The sequence below is a fragment of the Hypanus sabinus genome, chromosome 1 (genome assembly GCF_030144855.1).
Source record: "Hypanus sabinus isolate sHypSab1 chromosome 1, sHypSab1.hap1, whole genome shotgun sequence".
In the NCBI taxonomy this organism is placed as follows: domain Eukaryota; kingdom Metazoa; phylum Chordata; class Chondrichthyes; order Myliobatiformes; family Dasyatidae; genus Hypanus; species Hypanus sabinus.
The window spans coordinates 172,007,585-172,029,444 of record NC_082706.1 but is presented as its reverse complement, the minus strand read 5'-3'; the positions used below and the strand labels follow the sequence as shown (position 1 = coordinate 172,029,444).

Below are 21,860 nucleotides of genomic sequence, written 5' to 3'. Positions count from 1 at the left end.
TCTGTAAGATTGATTACACTTAGCCTACCATGCACAAGGCCATGCTGACTATTCCTAATCAATCCCAGTCTCTCCAAATAATCATACATGCAGTCTATTAGAATACATTCCAACAACTTTCCCACTATTGATATGAGGCTCACCTGGAGCCTTTCTTAAACAGTGGAGCAACATTGGCTGTCCTGCAATCCTCAATATCTCCGTTACGGTCCCTATTATTTCTGCACTAGCTGCCCAGAGTGTCCAAGGAAACACCTTGTCAGACCTTGTCAGTGATTTATCAACCCTGATTTGCTTCAGGACATCAAACTCCTCCTCCTCTGTAATCTGTGTAGGATCCATGAAGTTGACACTGCTTTGCCTCATATTTATAGACTCTGTGTCAGTCCCCCAAGAAAGTACAGATACAAAAATACATTTAAGATCGTCCCCATCTCTTTTGGCTCCATGCATAAGTTACCTTTCCGATCTTTAAGAGGATTAGATTTGTCCCTTGCTATCCTTTTCCTCTTAACATATCTGTAGAAGCCCTGAGGATTCTCCTTCACCTTGTCTGTGAAGGCAACCTCCTGCCTTCTTTTAGACCTCTTGATTTCTTTCTTCAGTGTTCTCTTGCATTTCTGATACTCAAGTACTTTATTTGTTCCTCCTTTGCTATGCACTTCATTTTTTCTTAAACAGGGCCTCATATTTGAAAAATATTGTAAATATATTGTTTGGTTAAGCATTCTTTGTTGTTTACACACTGCATTGCAGGTTATATGTGAAAGTATTTAAATTGCATACATTATTATGTCGCCACATCATATGTGTGGGCATCACTTAAAGCTGAAGCAAAATTACAGACGCATTATGGACTCTCTGTGTTCTCCTTTTAATTAGTCTTTTGCAAAGAAAACATGCTGCTTCAAACATGCAAAACTTAACAGTGAAGTTTTAAATAAACCTGACACAAACTTCCTATATGTTGAAAGGTAGCGAGAAATTTGAGCTAAAAAAAAGTGCAGCAAGAAATGGCAGAGTTTAAAAAAAAGCGCAGCGTGTTTTTTTCTCTTTGAAGCAGCATGTTTTCTTTGCAAAATAATTCAAACATTCATAAACAGAGAGTACCAGGTGATAACAATCATGAAAAAAAGAGCAGAACTGGCTGGCTACATTGGAAAGATTGATGAATTTGATTACACAACAGATAACTGGATAATATATATGGAATGGATTGAATAGTGATTTAATGTGAATGAAATAGCCAACGAAAAACAAGTATTAGTTTTGCTGAGTGCATTGGGTTGAAAAACACACATTTGTCTTCGTAGTTTGACTGCTCCAACCAAACAAGCTGAAATGATACTGTGAGTGTAATACAGGCTTGGACAAGAAGAGGCTGAGGCCAGAGAAACAGGTTAAAAGATTTGGTCTTGGTTGTCCATTGTACAGTGCAGGCAGGATGGCAGATTTGGCAGTGGAATGTTCCTCCTGTTGGATGTGGGAATTCATGGAACCTGATAGTCTCCCTGATGACTGCACCTGAAGGAAGTGCAGCCAACTCCAGATCATGAAAGACTGCATTAAGGAGGTGGATGAACTTAGGGTCATCCAGGAGGCAGAAAATTTGATAGATAATACCTTTGATCAGGTAGTTGCACCCAGAGTGCAGAATTCAGGGAGTGGATGGATGAACACTGAGAGAGGTAAAGGGAGAAGGAAGTCAGTGCAGGGTCCCCTGTGGCCTTTTCCCTCAGCAACAAGTACACCCTTTTGAATACCGCTGGGGGTGGGGTGACCTATCTGGGCAAGGCAGCAGCAGACAGACCAATAGCACTATGGTTAGCTCTAAGCCTCAAAAGGGTAGGGTGGAGTCAGGCAGAGCAATAGTCATAGGGGACTCACTAGCTAGGGGGACAGATAGGAGATTCTGTGGCAGCAAAAAAGACTCCAGGATGGTGTGTTGCCTCCTGGGTGCTATGGTCCAGGATGCCTCTGAGTGGTTGCGGAATATTCTTGAAGGGGAGTGTGTGCAGCCAGAGGTCGTGGTACATATTGGTATCAATGACATAGGCAGGAGAAGGATAGAGGTCCTGCGCAGTAAGTTTAGAGAGTTAGGAAGGAGGCTGAAGTGCAGAAGCTCCAAGGTGGTAATCTGTGGTTTACTCCCAGTTCCACAAGCTAATGAAGGTCAGAACAGGAAGATAATGCAGATGAATGAGTAGCCGAGCAGATGGTGCAGGGGCTAGGGTTTCAAGTTATTGGATCCTCGGAACCTTTTCTGAGGAAGGGGTGGGACAAGTTGTACCTGAACTGGAGGGGAACCGTCATCCTGGGAGGGAGGTTTGCTAATGTTATTGAGGAAGGTTTAAACTAGATTTGGGAACTGAAGTGAAGAGGCAGAGGATGGGAAGTTTGACACACAAGTAGTAACAGCTTATAGTGAGTTTATGAGGAAATATAGGCAGATGATTGAGCAAAGAAACAATCAGCCAGATAGTTTGAGATGTGTCTATTTTCATGTAAGGAGTATCATAAACAAGGCAGATTAACTTAGAGTGTGGATCAACAGGTGGAACTATGATGTTGTGGTTATTACAGAGACTTAGATGTCTCAGGGGCAGGAATGTTTTCTGAGTGTGCCTTTGCTTTAGATGGTTCAAAAAGGAAAGGGAGGGAGGCAATAGAGGTGGGGGAGTGGCACTGCTAATCAGGGATAGTATTGTGGCTGCAAAAAATGAGAAAATCATGGAGGGATTGTCTACTGAGCCATTGTGGGTGGAAGTCAGAAACAGGAAGGGGACAATAACTCTACTGAGTGTTTTTATAGACCCCCCAATAGTAACAGAGACATTGAGGAGCAGATAGGGAGACAGATTCTGGAGAGGTGCAATAATAATAGGGTTGTTGTGATGGATGATTTTAACTTTCCTAATATTGACTGGCATCTCCTTAGAGCAAGGGGTTTAGATGCTATAGAGTTTATTAGATGTCTTCAGGAAGGTTTCCTGATGCAATATGTAGAGAAGCCAATGAGAGGAGAGGCTGTACTTGATCTGGTATTGGGAAATGAACCTGGTCAGGTGTCAGATCTCTCAGTGGGAGAGCATTTTGGAGATAGTGGTCACACCTCTATCTCCTTTACCATGGTGCTAGAGAGGGATAGCAGCAGATAATTTGGGAAAACATTTAATTGGGGTCGGTGGAAACATGATGCTATTAGGCAAGAACTTGGGAACATAAATTGGGAGCAGATTTTTTCAGGGAAATGCATGGAATAAATGTGGCAAATGCTCAGGAAACATTTGCATGGGGTTCTGCATAGATATGTTCCATTGAGGCAGGAATAGGATGGTAGGGTAAAAGAACCATGGTGTACAAAAATCTTGTCAAGAATAAAAGAAAAACTTACAAAAGTTTCAAGAAACCTAGTACTTCTAGAGCTTTGGAAAATTACAGGGGTACCAGGAAGGAGTTGAAGAATGAAATTAGGAGAGCTAGAAGGGACCATGAAAGCAGGATTAAGGAAAACCTCAAGGTATTCTACAAGTATGTGAAGAGCAAGAGGATGAGCCGTGTGAGAATAGGTGTGATAGTGGAAACGTGCGCATAGACCTGGGGGAAGTAATGCAGGTACTTAGTGGCTATTTTGCTTCAGTATTCACCAGCGAAAAGAACTTTGGAAATTGTGGGGATGACTTACAGCAATCTGAGATGTTTAAGTGTATAGACATTATGAAAGAGAATGTGCTGTAGCTTTTGAAAGGTATTAAGTTAGATAAGTTGCTGGGACCGGACAAAATATATCCCAAGCTACTGCGGGAAGCAAAGGAGGAGATTGAGCCTCTGATGATTATCTTTGCATCATCAATAGGGATAAGAGAAGTTCTAGATGATTGAACGGTTGCAAATGTTATTCACTTGTTCAAGAAAGGGAGTAGAGATATCCCGGGAAATTAGAGACCAGTGTGTCTTTCTTCAGTGGTAGGCAAGTTGTTGGAGAAGATATTGAAAGGCAAGATTTATGAGTATTTGGAGAGATATAATCGGATTAGGGATAGTCAGCATGGCTTTGTCAAGGGCAGGTCATGCCTTATGAATGTGATTGAATTGAGGATATGACTAAACACATTGATGAAGGTAGAGCAGTAGAAGTGGTGTATATGGATGTCAGTAAGGCATTTGATAAGGTTCCCCATGCGAAGCTCATTCAGAAAGTAAGGAGGCATGGGATCCAAGCAGACATTGCTTTGTGGATCCAGAATTGGCTTGCCCACAGAAGGCAAAGGGTGCTTGTAGATGGTTCGATTTTGCATGGAGGACATTGACCAGTAGTGTTCTGCATGGATCTGCTGTAGGCTTCCTCTTTGTGATTTTTATAAATGACCTGAATGAGCAAGTTGAAAGGTGGGTTAGTAAGTTTGCTGATGAGACAAAAGTTGAGGAAGTTGTGGATAGTCTGGAGGGTTGTCCAAGATTATAACAGGACATCAATAGGATGCAGCACTGGACTGAGAAGTAGCAGATGGAGTTCAACTCAGATAAGTTCAACCTGGATAAGTAGGTCAAATTTGAAGATGGAATATAATAGCCGTGAGGTAATGTTACAGCTATATAAGACCTTGGATAGACCCCACTTGGAGTACTGTGTTCAGTTCTGGTCACCTCACTACAGGAAGGATGTAGATGCTACAGACAGAGTGCAGAGGAGTTTTACAAGGATGTTGCCTGGATTGGGGAGCATGCCTTATGAGAATAGGTTGAGTGAGCTTGGCCTTTTCTCCTTGGAGTGACAAAGGATAAGAGGTGACCTGATAGAGGGGAATAAAATGATGAGAGGCATTGATCGTGTGGATAGCCAGAGGCTTTTTCCCAGGGCTGAAATGAATAACACAAGGTGGCATAGTTTTAAGGTGCTTGCAAGTAGGATGCCAGAGGTAAGTTTTTCAGACAGAGAGTGGTGGGTGTGTAGGATGCACTGCCAGCGACGGTGGTGGAGGCGGATACAATAGGGTCTTTTAAGAGACTCTTAGATAGGGACACGGAGCTTAGAAAAATAGAGGGTTATGTGGTAGGGTGGACGGAGCAGAGGTGCTTGGAGAAGTTGTCTCCAAGATCTGTCGGGTTTCACTGATATACAAGAGGCCACACCGGGAGCTCCAGGCATAGCATATGACCCCAGTAGACTCACAGGTGAAGTGACGCCTCACCTGGAAGGACTACTTGGGATCCTGAATGTTAGTCAGGGAGGAGGTGTAGGGGCAGGTGTAGCACTTGTTCCACCAGGAGGAAGATCAGTGGAGAGGGACGAATGGACAAGGGAGTTGCATAGGGAAGAAGAAAGAAGAAAGGAGGGAGAGAAAGATATGCTTGGTGGTGGGATCCCATTGGAGATGGTGGAAGTTTTGGAGAGTTATGTGCTGGACATGGAGGCTGGTGGGGTGATAGGTGAGGACAAGAGGAACTCTATCCCTGCCAGGGTGGTGGGACAATGGGTAAGAGCAGACGTGCATGAAATGGAAGAGATGCGGTTGAGAGCAGCATTGATGGTGGAGGAAGGGAAACCCCTTTATTTGAAAAAGGAGGACATCTCTGACATTCTAAAATGAAAAACCTCTTTCTGAGAGCAGATGCAGTGGAGACGGAGGAATTGAGAGAAGGTGGTGGTGATTTTACAAGTAGCAGGGTGGGAAGAGGTATAGTAGAGTTAGCTGGGAGAGTCTGTGGGTTTATAATAGACATCAGTAGTTAAGCTGTCTCCAGAGATAGAGACAGTGAGATCGAGAAAGGAGAGGGAGGTGTTGGAAATGGACCAGCAAATCTTAGTGCAGGGTGGAAGCTGGAGGCAAAGTGGATGAAGTCAACAAGTCCATCATAGGTGCAGGAAGCAGCACCAATGCAGTTGTCGATGTAGCATAGGAACACTGCAGGACAGTCACCAGTGTAGGCTTGGAACACAGACTGTTCGACATAACCGGCAAACAGGGATTGCTGGGATCCGTGCAATGGCTCATCGCTACACCTTATGGCTCCTAACTGAAGCACAGCTTACAAGTAAAAGAACAGTTGAAATATCAATGCAAATAGCAGACAAAGACACAACTGAGTTACTGTCAGGAACAAAATTGCATGAACAAAATTGCAACATTTAAATAGAAACCTGCCTGGCCAAAGAAATAGTGTTACTATTGCGGCAGGGGCTCATATACACAGACCAATGCAGATTTAAATGTGAAGCTTGCAGAAAATACAACAAAGTAGGACACATACAAAAAAAAAATGAACTGCACAAGGAAGAGGAAAAGATAAAAAGTCAAGTTCTCTTTCAAAAAAGCGCACTTATCTGTATGCTGCTGACGAAAAATCTGATAATAATGAGAGTGACACAGGACTAAGTAGCCTTGAGAATTACACGTCGAATAATAGACAAGCAATGTGGCTTACACTGGAAGTGAATGGCAAATGAATTAAAATGGAATTGGTCTCCAGCTCAGCTGCTTCAGTCAGACCACAAAATTAATTTGAACAGCATTTCAAAAATACTAAGATTTCCAACTACAACTTCAACTACAGCTTGCAGGTATACAAAATTATCAAGGGTATCATGAAGTGTATAGATAGGGTAAATGCAAGCAGGCTTTTTCCACTGAAGTTGGGTAGGACTTCAACCAGAGACCATGGGTTAAAGGTGGAAGGTGAGAAGTTTAAGGAGAACATGAGGGGAAACTTCTTCACTTAGTGAGAGTATGGAATGAGCTGCCAGCACAAGTGGTGCATGCAAGCCTGATTTCAATGTTTAAGAGAAGTTTGGATAGGTACATGGATAGTTGGGATTTGGAGGTCTATAGTCCTAGTGCATGTTGATAGTTTAAATGGTTTCGGCATGGACTCGATGGGCCAAAAAGCCTGTGCTGCTCTGTACTGCTTTATGACTTTACAACTAAGAAGTTACACTGGAGAAAAGATAACTCCTTTCGGAATGGCATTTGTGATAGTGAATTATAACAAGCAACAAGCCACAATGGACTTGCTTGAGGTAAGAAACAGAAAGGCCAACATTGTGGGGAAGTGATTGCCTGAGACAACTCCATTGTGAGTGGAAACCCATCCACAACTCACTTGCTACGTCCCCTCTAACTGAGTCAACTGAAAGTGAATTAAGAAAGGTTCTGGAATTGTTGGCACTGGACCAATCAGGGATGGCATAGCAAAACTCAAACATATCAAGGATGAAATAGTGCAAATAAAAATGGCACACTCAAAACTTACTAACACCATCCAGTTCCTTATACAACCCGTGATAAAGTTATCAGTGAGCTAAATCTCATAGAGGCTGAAGGAATTCTTTCCAAGGTTGAATGGGTAATTCCAGTGATCCCAGTAACCAAGCAGAATGGGTCTGGCAGGATCTGTCATGATTTTAAGGCCACCATCAACCCTGTACTGAAAGTCAAACAGTTCCCTCTGCCCAGGATAGGGGATATCTTTGCAAACCTTTCTAGAGGGAAACACTTCAGCAAAGTAGACTTAGCTGAGGTCTACCTACTGATGGAGATGGAAGAAGAGTTGAAAGTGTTACGCACACACAAAGAGCTTAATTGATATAAAAAGCTTCCTTTTGGAGTAGCATCTGCACCTGCGCTCTGGCAGAAAGCTATGGACCAGGTGCTGCAAGGCTGCCCAAGCACACAGTGTTACCTGGATGACATCATTGTTACCGGTTAGTTTGACAAGAAGCACCTCCAAAATCTGAAGACATACTAAAATGATTAGATTATCTCAGAGCACAATGTGACAAGTATGAATTCTTTAAACCAAGCATGACTTACTGTAGTCACACCATTGACACACAAGGTTTACACAGCGTTCTGAGAAAATTCAAGCAGTGGTGGATGCCCAAGCCCAAATGACGTGTTATAGTTGTGGTCCTTCATATAAATGTCAATTTCTATAACAGGTTCCTGCCAAACTTAGGTACTGTGACCCACCCTCTGAACTTGTTACTACAGATCGGGAAGAAATGGCAATGGATAAAACAATGTGAAGTGGCTTTGGAAAAAGCTAAAGGAAATAGTGATGTTAGACATTGTACTCACATATTATGATCCAGATTGTCCAGTGAAGCTTGCATGTGACATCTTGCCTTATGGTATAGGTGCAGTCATGTCACATGTTATGAGTGACAGAATTGAATGTCCCATAGCCTTTTCATCACATTCCCTGACTGCTGCAGACAAAAATTATGCACAGATTGACAAAGAAGCCTTCAATCTGGTTTGGGGTGTAAAACGTTTCGACCAGTATTTGTAAGGGAATGATTTTACCCTCATTACTGATCATCAACCACTACTGTCCATTTTCAATCTGCAGAAGGGGTTTCACTAATAGCATCAGTATGAATGCGGAGATGGGCTCTGTTTCTTGGACGACACAATTACAAGGTTGAGTTCAAGAGGATGACTAATCACAGAAATATTGATGGATTCTCCCATTGCCTGAAAAATATAAGAAAGAGGACACTCCTCTGGGTGTATTCTCCCAAACACAAGTTGAAAGTCTCCTTACTACTGCAGCAAAGATCGAAAGGGAAACCAGAAAGGATCCCACACTGTCTCAGGACTACCTGCCACCCAAAATGTGCAGCAGAAATTCAAGTTCCCTGAATCTTACCAGGGATGGGATGAACTCGTCTGTGACAGGTATTGCCTTATGAAGGGATTGAGAGTTATTGTATCATCCAGGCTGAGAACTAAAGTGTTGGAGAAGCTACTGTATATGTCAGTCATCTAGGCGTGGTCAAAATGAAAGCATTGGCTTGAAGTTTTGTCTTATGGCCTGAAATAGATTGGTAGATTGAGCATCTCGCCATGCACTGTTTGGGATGCCAACACTTCCAAAAGATGTCGAGAGCTGTGCCTCTCCATCCCTGGGAATGTGTCTGCATTACTCTGGCAGAGGATTCATGTGAACTTTGTCGGACCATTCATGGGCATAAACTTCTTGGTAGTAGTGGATGCAGCTACATAGTGGTCAGAAGGACAACAAAGTTGATCAAAAGAGGGCACTTGGAAAAATTAAGGACAGATTTGGGCCAAGCTCCTATGCAGTGCAGATTGCATCTGATGTCATTTGGAGACGGTGTATTGATCAGTTGAGGAGAACAGAATTGAAAGAGATGAAAGGAGGCCACAGCTGTCAGAACTACAGTTCCAGAGATATCTCTTGCATTACCATCAGACCCTGAGATTGTTTCACAGCCACGAGTCTAAGCTCCCAAGCAGAGTGATCCCCTTGTCAGGAAAGGCATTATCCCACAAGAGTAAGAAATCCATCACAGCAATTAAATCTTTAGACCAGATTGGGACCACTTAAATTTTTCTATGCTGTAGATGTCTATATTGTAGATGTACTATACAGTATACTGTGTGCATAGTTAAGATGCATTTTGTATTGAGTTAGAGTTTATGGCTAAGCAGGGAGGAGGAGGGTTGTGTCTTTAATATTTTGGTAATATTTGAGGATTATTGTAAATATCTTGTTTGATTAAGCATTATTTGTTGTTTACATAATGCATTGCAGGTTTATGTAAAAGAACGTAAATGTCGTACATCATTATGTCATCATGTTATATGTGCATGCCTCACTTAAAGTAAAAACGAAGTTAGATATGCAATATGGACACTCCGTGTTTTCCTTTCAATTAGTATTTTATGTCTTGGAGTTAGAAGATATCACACTTCCACTGCAGCTGTTTCCACCATCTCATCACCAAATGAATGAAGAAATTCCCCTCATGTTCTTCTTAAATATTTCTCCTATGTGGAATCTCAACCCGAGGACCAGATCTATCCTTTTCCATAATTATCTTGAAACCATAGACATTATGATCACTACACACCAAGTATTTCCCTCTGTCTCCAGTCTTGTCTCATTCTCTTGAAGGAAATCTAGTACCACGCTCTCTGTAGTTGGGACTTCTATGAACTACTTAAGGAAACGTTCCTGAACATATTTGACAACCTCTATCCCATAGATCCCTTATTTACAGTATTGCACTCTCAGTCAACATGTGGAAAATTATCACCTACTATTTTTCTTTCACCTTATATTTCTTGCAACAATTTGCGATTTCTAGAAATTTGCTCCTCTAAGTCCCATGGACTGTTGGGTAGTCTATAATATAATCCCATTAATGTTGCCTTCTCTTTCCTGTTCCTCAGTTCCATTCATATAGCCTTAGTAGATGGGCTGTCCAGCCTGTACCACCTGAGCACTGCTGTGACATTTCCCCTGACTAGTAATGCCAATCCTCCCCCTTTAATCTCTCTCACCAGACCATACCTAAGACACTGAAACCCCAGAACACTGAACTGCCTTTCCTGGCCTCCTGCAACCAAGTCTTATTAATGGCTACATTGCTTTTGACTGTGATGGACTGTGTCCATGTTCTAAGCCCTCTCTGTTAATGCTCTCCAATTTTTCCTCTACGATACTGACAACTGCATTTCTGCCCTTTCATGCACCCAAGCTGAGCTAGTCAATTTCATCAACTTTGCCTCCAATTTCCACTTGGCCCTTAAACTCACTTGGTCCATTTCTAAGACCTCCCTCCCCTTTCTCGGTCTCTTGTCAACCAGCATCTTTTATAAACCTATCAATTCCCATGGTTATCCTGATGATACCTTTTCCCACCCTGTCTACTGTAAAATGTTATTCCCTTTTCGCAGTCCCTTCATCTCTGCCACATAGAACCATAGAACCACAGAGCACTACAGCACAGTACAGGCCCTTCAACCCTCCATGTTGTGCTGACCCATATAATCCTTAAAAAAATGTACTAAATCCACACTACCCCATAACCCACCAGTTTTCTTTCATCCATGTGCCTGTCCAAGAGGCTCTTAAATACCCCTAATGTTTTAGCCTCCACTACTATCCCTGGCAAGTCATTCCAGGCACTCACAACCCTCTGTGTAAAAAAACTTACCCCTGATGTCTCCCCTAAACTTCCCTCCCTTAATTTTGTACATGTGCCCTCTGGTGTTTGCTATTGGTGCCCTGGGAAACAGGTACTGACTATCCACCCTATCTATGCCTGTCATAATCCACAACTCCTCTAATCTTCGTGTTATCTGCAAACTTACTCACCCATCCTTCCGCCTCTACATCCAGGTCATTTATAAAAATCACAAATAGCAGGGGTCCCAGGACAGATCCCTGCGGCACTCCACTAGTCATCGACCTCCAGGCAGAATACTTTCCTTCCACAACTACCCTCTGCTTTCTTCCTTTAAGCCAATTTTTTATCCAAACAGCCAAGTTTCCACTTATCCCATGCCTCATGACTTTCTGGATGAGTCTCTTGTGAGGGACCTTGTCAAATGCCTTGCTGAAGTCCATGTAGATCACATCCACTGCCCTACCCTCATCAATTTCTTTTGTTACCTCTTCAAAAAACTCAATCAGGCTAGTGAGGCACGATCTTCTCTTCATAAAGCCATGTTGACTATTCATGAGTAGACTGTACTTCTCCAAATGCTGGTAGATCCTGTCTTTAAGAATCCTTTCCAGTAGTTTGCATACCACTGACATAAGACTCACCGGTCTATAGTTCCCAGGTTTCTCCCTATTACCTTTTTTAAAGAAGGGAACTACATTTGCCATTCTCCAGTCCTCCGGCACTTCCCCTGCAGCCAAAGAGGATTCAAAGATCATAGATAAAAATCTGTTAAAAATCCACATCTGTTCCCATGATGGGGCTTTCCTTACCAGGACATGAGAGATGTTCTCCTTCTACAAAGAATAGGGTATCCTTTGCTCCACAGTTGATGCTGTCCTCACCTCACCTCCCTCCATTTCCCAAAATTCCGCTCTCACCCCATCTTCCCGCTGCGATAACAATGATAGAGTTCCTCTTGTAATTACCTGCCACCTCATGAGCCTCTGCATCCAACACATCATTCTGCACAACTTCTACTAGCTTCAAAATTAATCTTTCGACACCACCTTTAATCCCTCCAAGAATCCCTTGTCCATTCATCCCTCCCCACTAATCTCCCTCTGAGCGCCAAAAGTGCTATGCATGCCCATTCACCTCTTCCCTCAGCTCCATTCAGGGCCTCAAACAGTCTTTCCAGGTGAAGCAACACTTAGCCTGCAAATGTGGAGGAGTTGTCTATCGTGTCCGGTGCTACCAATGCAGCCTCCTCTACACTGGTGAGATCCATTGTAGATAGGGGATAGCTTTGTTAAGCATCAGTACTCCATCTGTCAAAAGCCAAACTTCCTGGTGGCCAAATATTTTAATTATGATTCCACTTCCTGTTCTGATATGTCAGTCCATGGCCTCTTGTGACACTCGGGGTGAAGGAGCAACATCTTATATTCCGTCTGGCTAGCCTCCAACTTGATAGTATGAATAACGATTTCTCCTTCTGGTAAAAAAAAACCCTTCCCTCTGCCCTCTTCTTTTATTCTCCACTCTGGCCTCTTATCTCATCTCACTTGTCTCTCACCTCCCCCTTGATCTCCTCTTCCCCTTTCTCTGATGGCTCACTCTCCTCTCCTATCAAATTCCTTTCTCTCCACCCTTTACATTAACTATCAGTTTCTAGTTATCCCCCTTCCTCCCCCCCCCCATCTTTTTATTCTGGCATCTTCCCCCTTTCTTTCCAGTCCTAAAGAAGGCTCTTGGCCTAAAACGTCAACTCTTTATTTATTTCCTTGATGCTGCCTGACCTGTTGAGTTCCTCCAACATTTTGCGTACGTTGCTTTGGATTTTCAACATCTACAGAATTTCCCATGTTAATGTTATAATTCCACATGTTGATCCATATCCTAATCTCATTTGGCTTTCCTACAGTACCCATTGCATTGAAATATATGCAACTCAGACCATCAGCCCATCATGCTCAAACTTCTGATTCCCAATTTTGTATGTAGGCTTAACAACAGCTTTCCCCACACCCACTCCACTGTCTGCCCTTGCTCTTTGGTTCCTATCATCCTGCAACTCTAGTTTAACCCCCACCTACCCACCAAACCTTCCTGTATGGATGCTAGTCCCCTTCCAGTTCAGGTGCAAACTGTTCCTTCTGTACAGGTCCCACCTTATCTGGAAGAGAACCAAATGATCCAAAAATCTGAGGGTCTCCCCCGACCATCTTCTAAGCCACATGCTGGACTGTACAATCTTCCTATTTCTGGCCTCACTAGCAAGTGGCATGGGTTGCAGACCTGAGATCACAATCCTGGAGTTCCTGTCCTTTAACTTTGCAGCTTACTCCCTGAACTCACTTTGCAGGACCTTGTCACCCCTCCTACCAACATCATTGGTACCAATGTGAACCACGAGTTCTGGCTGCTCACTTAAGAATGCTGCGTAGTCATTCCAAGATGTAGCTGACCCTGGCACCCTGGAAGCAACATACCATCTGGTCATCTGTCATGCCCACAGAACCACTTGTCTGTTTCCATAACCAATGCCTCCCCTATCACTACGGTTCTAACAGGTAAGATCAGTACCAAAATTAAATAGATGGATGGGGCAGCTTAATCATATCACATTATGGGGTGGCTGTAGATGTGAAAGAATTGTTCAACTTTTAATATGTAAACTAGATACAATAGAATTGGAGAGCTGACTGAACCAAATGAAAATAATCACTAGAATGCACTATTGTGTAGAACTTGGCAGGAATATGGTTCAAAATAAGCTTTCTGTCACCTTGTACACTCATGTTCAGTTTCTTTGTTTAAGTGAATTCATTTTAATTGCCTGGATGAACATTTGCTGCTATTTTTCTTGTTCGAACTGTTTTATTTATAGGCATGTAAAAGCTCTATTATTATTATTAATTTAAGAAGCAATTTAAAGAGAATTACCCATTGTTACTGAGTCCCAAATAGCATTCCACTTTTTTATGTTAATTACATTTCTTCATCATGAATGTTTTGCATATATAAGTTTTAGCATGTCCCTTCTGATTTGAACACCATAGTGCATACTGACAGACTTTATAGTTGCATTGCTACAGATCCTCTTATGATGTGGAGAGCTTTATAGACAATGCTGCACTTTTATCAGTAGCTACTGTTGTACTTTAAGCAATCCAAGCAGCGCATTTCATGGTCCCAAAAGCAATTGGAATACATAAGAACCTAGTATGGATATTGATTTATTGTTGACACAGTCATCGAGATTCAGTGAATATATTTTGTTTGTGTGTTATCCAAACTGCTCATACCATACGTTCTGCTTCTTGTTTTGTATGTAGTTTGTTTTGGACAAACATCACTTCCTGTTCATTAGCTGATTTTCACATCATTTCCTGGGTGGGTTAGTTTGGATTTTGACTTGGAGCAAACACAGTAGAATGACATCCATCTCCATTCACTCTATATATCCCCTTGAAGCAGGAACATTTGTAGTCTTAAGCTTTCTTAATATTGGTAAACATTTAGTAAATGTACATTGAAGGAAGTATTATGTTTAATGTCCATTGCAATTAAGCCATCATCGCACCGTGAGTTCCCTCCAGTCCATGCCACAGCTATAGATTTTTGCATATGTGTTTAATGTTGATTGTGAGAATAATCTATTGTATCAGTATATTCAAGCACACAACAATTTTGTTTTGAATCTAATGCATGTTTTACTTAACTTTCTACAGTTTAACAAAGTTTTCTCATTAAAAACTGAAAAAAAAAGCTTCCGGGTTGGGTGATTTTTGAGAAGGTGTTTAGCTCCCAGCCTAGCTTTGTACACAACGTATTGTGAGGGCAGTAGAGTGAAAAGATAAATTGTCTTCAAAGGCACTGTTCATGGACTGGAATGCATCTGAATGCCATATGCTACAATGTCAGCATCTGGCACCAGCAACACTGATCACCAACACCTAGAAGTGAGGTTGGAATGCAGCGTATTGACCAAGCACCCCAGCATAACTACCCCTTGCCCAACTAGATTCAGGAGTGTAAATGGCTAACTATTTGCCAGCATTGACTTGGTGGTCTTCTGTCATTTGGAAGATGATTATAAGCTTGTACCTTCCATCGAAGCTGAGGCCTTCCTTTGGATCACAAAGAAAGATTAGCCAAATGTGCTGGCACATTTTCAAGCAACCTCTCAGTCCAGAGCAATTGAATCGAGCAAAGGTTCAAATCCTTCTTGTTATTCAAAGACAGGTGCATGCAGAGGAAATGCAGTGCATCACAAATAAAATAAGTGCATCACTTATTTTAGTGAAGTTTGTCCCTTTTTGGACTCTGGGGCTACAGGGAGTTGGAGGTTATATTAAGAGGGCACACTTCACTTCAGAGATACTTCACCCAATCATAATTCTGGGTGAGCATTGTGTCATTGCTCAGCTCATCACACATTACCATGTGCAAGTATGTCATCAAACTTGACACTTTCAAAGCAAGAATGGTTAAAGACTGTGCAGTATGATTGTTTCAAGACAAGTCTCTGAGACTGTCACTTCTTTTGCCAAAGAATTAATTAAATGGTCTTTTAGTTTCAGAAGTTAAGTTTGACATCACAGATGTTCTGCCTCTAGAGCACTGCTCATTTTGTGTGCAGTTCGTTTTGTACAAACATCACTACCTGCGCAGATTAATTTGGATTGTGACTTGGAGCAAACATGGTGGAAAGACATCCATCTCCATCCACTCTTTATTTGCCCCTGAAACAGCAAGATAAGCTTTTTTAATATTGGTAAATGTTTCATAGATGTATTTTGAAGGAAGTATGTTTAACGTTCACTGCTATTAAGCTATTGTCGCTCCACGAGTTCACACTAATCCATGCCATAGCTGTAGAATGTTACATATGTGTACTACCTTGTTAAATGCTGATTTTGAGAATACTCAATAATAGTGTTAGTATATTCAGGCTTGCGATGCCTGCAGAGGAATTTGCACTGGGAAGGGAAAGATCCAGTTGTTGTGGTCCATGTGGGTATCAAGTACATAGGTAGAATGAGGAAAGAGGTTCTGCTGAAGGAACTTGAGCAGCTAGGGACCAAATTAAAAAGCAGAACCAAAAAGATAGCAATCTCTGGTTTACTACCTGAGCCAGGTGCAAATTTGCATAGGGTCAAGAAGATTAGAATGTTAAATGCATGGCTCAAGGATTGGTATGGGAGAAGTGGGTTTGAATTCATGGGAAATTGGCAGCAGTGTTGGGGAAGGAGGGATTGTACCAATGGGATGAGCTCCATCTGAACCGTGATGGGACCTGGATCCTAGCAAATCACACAACTAGGGCTGTGTATAGGGCTTTAAACTAAATAGTAGGTGGGTGGGTTCAACAGATTGGAGAGGTATGGATAAAGTAAAAAAGAAAAATTTGGATAAAGATAAAGAAACACAAAAGATAAAAAAGAGAAAAGTAAGAGTGGAGTGAAGAAAAGTCAAGTGCAAAAGAATAAAAGATTAAACGATTTTAAAATGAGTGTAAGGGCACTTTATTTGAATGTCCGTAGTATTTGAGACAATGTCAGAGAATTTGTGGCTCAGATTAGTACAAAGAGGTATGATTTAGTGTCCATTACAGAGATGTGGTTCTAGGGTGGAGAGGACTGGAAATTAAATATCTAAGAATATCAGGTAATATGGAAGGATTGGCAGAAAAGTAAGGGAGGTGGGGTAGTGCTCTTAATTAAAGATGAGGCCAGAACGATAGTGAGAGATGATATAAAATCTAAGGAAAAGAATGTTGAATCCATCTGGATAGAGATTAGGAATAGTAAAGGGAAAAAATCACTAGTGAGAGTTGTCTGTCAACCACCGAAAATTACAGTGGTACAGGGAAGAAATAGAGAAATATCTGAGAAATGTAAGAATGGAATAGCATCTATCATGAGGGACTTTAACTTGCTCATAGATTGGGTGAATCAAGTTGGTCAATGTAGTCTTGAGGAGGACTTCAAAGAATGTATCCATGATGGCTTTCTTGAAGAGTATGTTACTGAACCTGCAAGGGAACATGCTATCTTAGATTTGGTTCTGTGCAATGAGACAGGTAAAATGAGTGATCTTGTAGTTAGGGACCCTCTTGGAAAGAGTGATCATAGTATGAATGAATTTCTTATACAAATTTAGTGTGCAATAGTTCAATCTAAAACCAATGTCTTATGCCTAAACAACGAAGACTACAATGGGATAAGGGAGGATTTGGCTAGTGTAGACTGGGAACACAGGCTATGTGGTGGAACAGTTGGTGGGACATTGGAAGAATTTCAAAGAGATTTTTCAAGGTGCTCAACAAAAGTATATTCCAGTTAAATGCAAGGACAGTAAGGGTGGGGAGAGCCAGCCTTGGATAACTAAGGAAATAAAAGAAGGCATCAAACTAAAAGCTTGTGCATACAAAATCTGCCAAGAATAGTGGGAAACTGGAAGATTGGGAAACTTTAAAATGCAACAAGGAACCACTAAGCGCGCAATAAAGAAAGGGAAGCTAGATTATGAAAATGAACTCGCACAAAATGTAAAAAATGCATAGCAGATGTTTTTATAATTATACAAAGCAGAAAAGGGTGGCTAAAGTGAATGTAGGTCCTTTGGAGAATGAGAAGGGGGAGTAGATATTGGGTAATGAGGAAATGCCAGAGGCTTTAAATGACTATTTTGTGTCAGTCTTCATGGTGGAGGACACGTCTAACATGCAAGGAGAAATGTTATGGATGTGATGGGAGGTGAGGACCTCGATACAATAGCTATCACTAAAGAGGTAGTGCTGAGCAAACTTGTGGACCTGAAGATAACTAAGTCCCCTGGTCCTGATGGAATGCATCCCAGGGTACTGAACGAAATGGCAGAGATTATAGTAGAGGCTTTGGTGATGATTTACTAAAATTCTCTGGATTCTGGGCAGGTCCCGGCGGGTTGGAAGATGGTGAATATCACACCACTGTTCAAAAGAGGATGTAGGCAAAAGGCAGATAACTACAGGCCAGTTAGTTTAACACCTGTAGTTGGGAAAATGCTTGAAGCTATCAGTAAAGAAGAAATAGCGAGGCACCTGGAAAGAAATAGATCCATCAGGTGGACACAGCATGGATTCAGCAAAGGCAGGTCCTGTTGACAAACTTACTGGAGCTCTTTGAGTATATAACAAGCACAGTGGATAGAGGGGAACAGATGGACATTACTTACTTGGATTTCCAGAAGCGGTTTGATATGGTGCTACATGAATATTTATCCATAAGATGAGGATGCATAGAGTTGGTGGTGATGTATAAGCATGGATGGAGGATTGGTTAACTAACGAAAAGAAGAGAGTTCGGATACATGGGTGTTATTCTGGTTGGTCAGGGGTCGGTGCTGGGCCCACAACTGTTCACGATATCATTAACGATCTGGAAGATGGGACAGAATGTAGTTTATCTAATTTTACTGATGATACTAAATTGAGTGAAAAAGCAAATTGTGCAGAAGATATGGAGAGTCTGCAGAGAGATACAGATAGGCTAAGTGAGTGGGCAAGGGTCTGGCAGATGGAGTACAGTGTTGGTAAATGTGAGGTCATCCACTTTGGAAGGAAAAATGAAAGAGCAGATTATTATTTAAATGGTAAAACAATTGCAGTGTGCTGCTGTGCAGAGGGACTTGGGAGTGCTTGTACATGAATCACAAAGGTTGGTTTGCAGGTGCAGCTGGCTATCAGGAAGGCATATAGAATGTTGGCCTTCATTGCTAGAGGGATTGAATTTAAGAGCAGGGAGGTTATGCTGCAACTGTACAAGATACTTGGTGAGGCTGCACCTGGAGTATTGTGTGCAGTTCTGATCTCCTTACTTGAAGAAGTATATACTGGCTTTGAGGTGGTACGGCAGAGGTTCACCAGGTTGATTCCAGAGATGATGGGGCTATACTATGAGGAGAGATTGAGTTGCCTGGGATTGTAATCAATGTAATTCAGAAGAATGAGAGGAGATTTTTCAGAAACAGATAAAATTATGAAAGGGATAGATAAGATAGAGGCAGGAGAGTTGTTTCCACTGGTTTGTGAGACTAGAACTAGGGGACATAGCCTCAAAATTTGGGGGAGTAGATTTAGGACAGAGATGAGGAGGAAATGCTTTTCCCAGAGTGTGGTGAATCTGTGGAATTCTCTGAAGCAGTGGAGGTTACCTCAGTAAATATATTTAAAACAAGGCTGGATAGATTTTTGCATAGATGGGGAATTAAGGATTATGGGGAAAAGGTAGGTAGGTGGAGATGAGTCCATGGCCAGATCAGCCATATTCTTATTGAATGGCAGAGCAGGCTCGACAGGGCAGATGGCCCACTCCTGCTCCTGTTTCTTGTGTTCTTATTTTCTTAAAGTTTTCTTATTCAAAATGCTGAAAAAAGCTCCTGGCTCAGGAGATTTTTAAGAAAGTGTTTTACTCCCTGCCTAGCTATGAACACAATGCTCTGCATGGGCAGTAGACTGTAGATACATACATTGAGATGGTAAAAAGAACACAGCATGCAGAATGTAGTGCTGCAGTTACAGACAAAGTACAGAGTGACTAGACAATAGGAGTAGGTAAAGCCTCGTGAACCTGGTAGTTCTCTTTTCTCAATTGAGATCAAAGATAATAACTCCTCAATCCAGGATCTTTCCAAGTTCTCTGAAGCTGTCAGCAATGACATGTAGATCAGAGTGATCTGTTGAAGGATGTCAACTCCCAAACTGTAGCAGAGACAGGTGCTTTAATATATCAAGAATTATAACATGTGGTACACTAATTGCTTAATGGTAATCAGACCCTTATTTATTAGACCATTTGACCTTAAGATACAGTAGCAAATTAGGCCATTTGGCCCATCGAGTCTACTCTGCTATTTCATCATCCATTTACGCTCTCAGACCCAATCTCCTGCCTTCTCCCCGTATCCCTTCATGCCCTGATTAGCCAAGAATCTATCAACCTCTGCCTTAAATATACATACACACTTGGCCTCCACAGCCACGTGTGGCACCGAATTCCAGAGATTCACCAGTCCCATGCTAAAAAAATTTCTCCTCATCTCCGTTCTGAAAGGATATCCTTCTATTCTGAGGCTGTGTCGTCTTAGATTCCCCCACCATAGAAAACATCCCTCCATGTCCACTCTGTCGAGAGATTTCTACATTTGACAGGTTTCAGTGAGGTTCTCCTCATTCTTCTGAATTCCAGTGAGTAGAGGCCCAGAGCCATCAGATGCTCCTCATATGACATATAATATTGGTTCATGAATAGTTTACCCCTCAACCATCAGGCTCCTAAACCAAAGGGGATAATTTCACTTGCTCCATCACTGAACTGTTCCCATAACTTAAGAACTCACTTTCAAGACTCTTCATCTTATGTTCTCAATATTTATTGCTTGTTTATCAAAATTATTATTATTATTTTCTCTTTCTTTCTCTATTTATTATTTGTTTTGGACATTGGTTATTTGTCCATCCTGTTGGAAGCGGTTGTCCATTGATTCTATTGTGTTTCTTGTATTTACTGTAGTTGCCAGCAAGAAAATGTATCTCAGTTTTGTACAGTATATGATGACATATATATACTTTGATAATAAATTTACTTTGAGCTTTGACTTTGGAATTATCTGGGTATATCTGAGAGTTCAGGAAATACCTTTCAGCAGTACATGATGGTGCAGGGCTTTTCAGTACTCACGCTGAGCTGTTCTTATGGTGGATGTGGCAGGTTTCTTGCTTCCCTGCACCTTCAGCCTGTATCTCATTGTGCATGTTCTTCGGCGTGATTGTGGGAGCTGCCTCCTCCCCCGAAGACTCTGTCTTCAGACCAGCTGAAGTTTGTGCTGCTTCTCTCCAACTGCCATATGGAGTGCGTCTTTAACAGCCAGCGTCTTTTTGTGATTGCAGCATAACAAAGTTTAGGCATCTCATTCGAATTGGAGATGACACTTACTTCAGTGTCCTATGGGACTTGACATTGTTTCGAACCACTTCGTGAGGAAATTTGCCATCTGACAACAGCACTGAAAACAGCGCTACGTTAGTGCATAGGAGAAGTCCAATTTCTTGGTGTGTATCCTCATTGCTCATGAATTTATTACTACAGAGCAGTTTCAATGTCTGTACAATCAAGACTTCCCTAACTTGCTGCTCAGCTCACTGTTGTATAGTTATTCTGTGTATTACTGTGGAGACTGGAAAAGCAGAAGCCTGAGCAAGTTTACTGAACTTAGTACTTACGGCTTGTCATCTGAGATGCAACCACATTAATCATTTCAGGCAGAGAGTTAGATTATATATTAAAGGTCTGCATTTTCTCAGAATCATTACCCTCTGGAAGAAATTATTGTGGCATGTGGTGAGTAGTTCCCACAGTTTTTAAAAAGGTTGTTGGATGAATTCCTGAAAGAGAGACACTTCAAGTTACAATGGGTAAATTGGCAGCTGGTTGGAATCAGCTGGATTTATGGATTACCGCAGTTTTCTGGAGGTTGGTTACCACAGTCCTTGTCCTTATCCCCTTTCTGTCTCTTCAGTGAGATTTTGTAATCAGTAGGCATGGTTTTACCATGCGTGTGTAGTTCTAGGGACAGGATTTTTATCCCTTCTATTGTTATCAGTAGTTCACGTGAACTTCAGTTTAATGAACTAAACCAAACAGATTGACAAATTCAAACCCTGGAACTCTCTATTCCATATCACAATGGGACTACCTTCACCCAAGGAAACTGTGGGAATGTAGCTACCATTATTTTAATGTGCTGATGATGCTTCACATATGGAGAATGTATTGATCTTGGCAACTATCTTGGCTACTGCAGTTCTTGGCAGCTAGCCACCTTTGTTCAAAAAGTACAGACAGATTTATAATTTAGCAGTGTAGCCGCTCTAATGCTTTCTCACTGTATC

The 21,860-nt window shown here is 41.7% G+C and overlaps 1 long non-coding RNA gene across 3 annotated transcripts in view; it reads right to left on the bottom strand.

The window, feature by feature from the left end:
- Window positions 1-21,288, bottom strand: part of LOC132400418 (uncharacterized) — a 53,078-nt gene extending 31,790 nt beyond the window's left edge. The window contains exon 1 of one of the 3 annotated variants that reach the window (XR_009514244.1): window positions 20,608-21,288. This is a non-coding gene — a long non-coding RNA (uncharacterized LOC132400418). The remainder of the gene's footprint in view (window positions 1-20,607) is intronic. The other 2 variants (XR_009514245.1, XR_009514247.1) reach the window with 2 other exon arrangements.
- Between the last annotated feature and the right edge of the window lie 572 nt (window positions 21,289-21,860).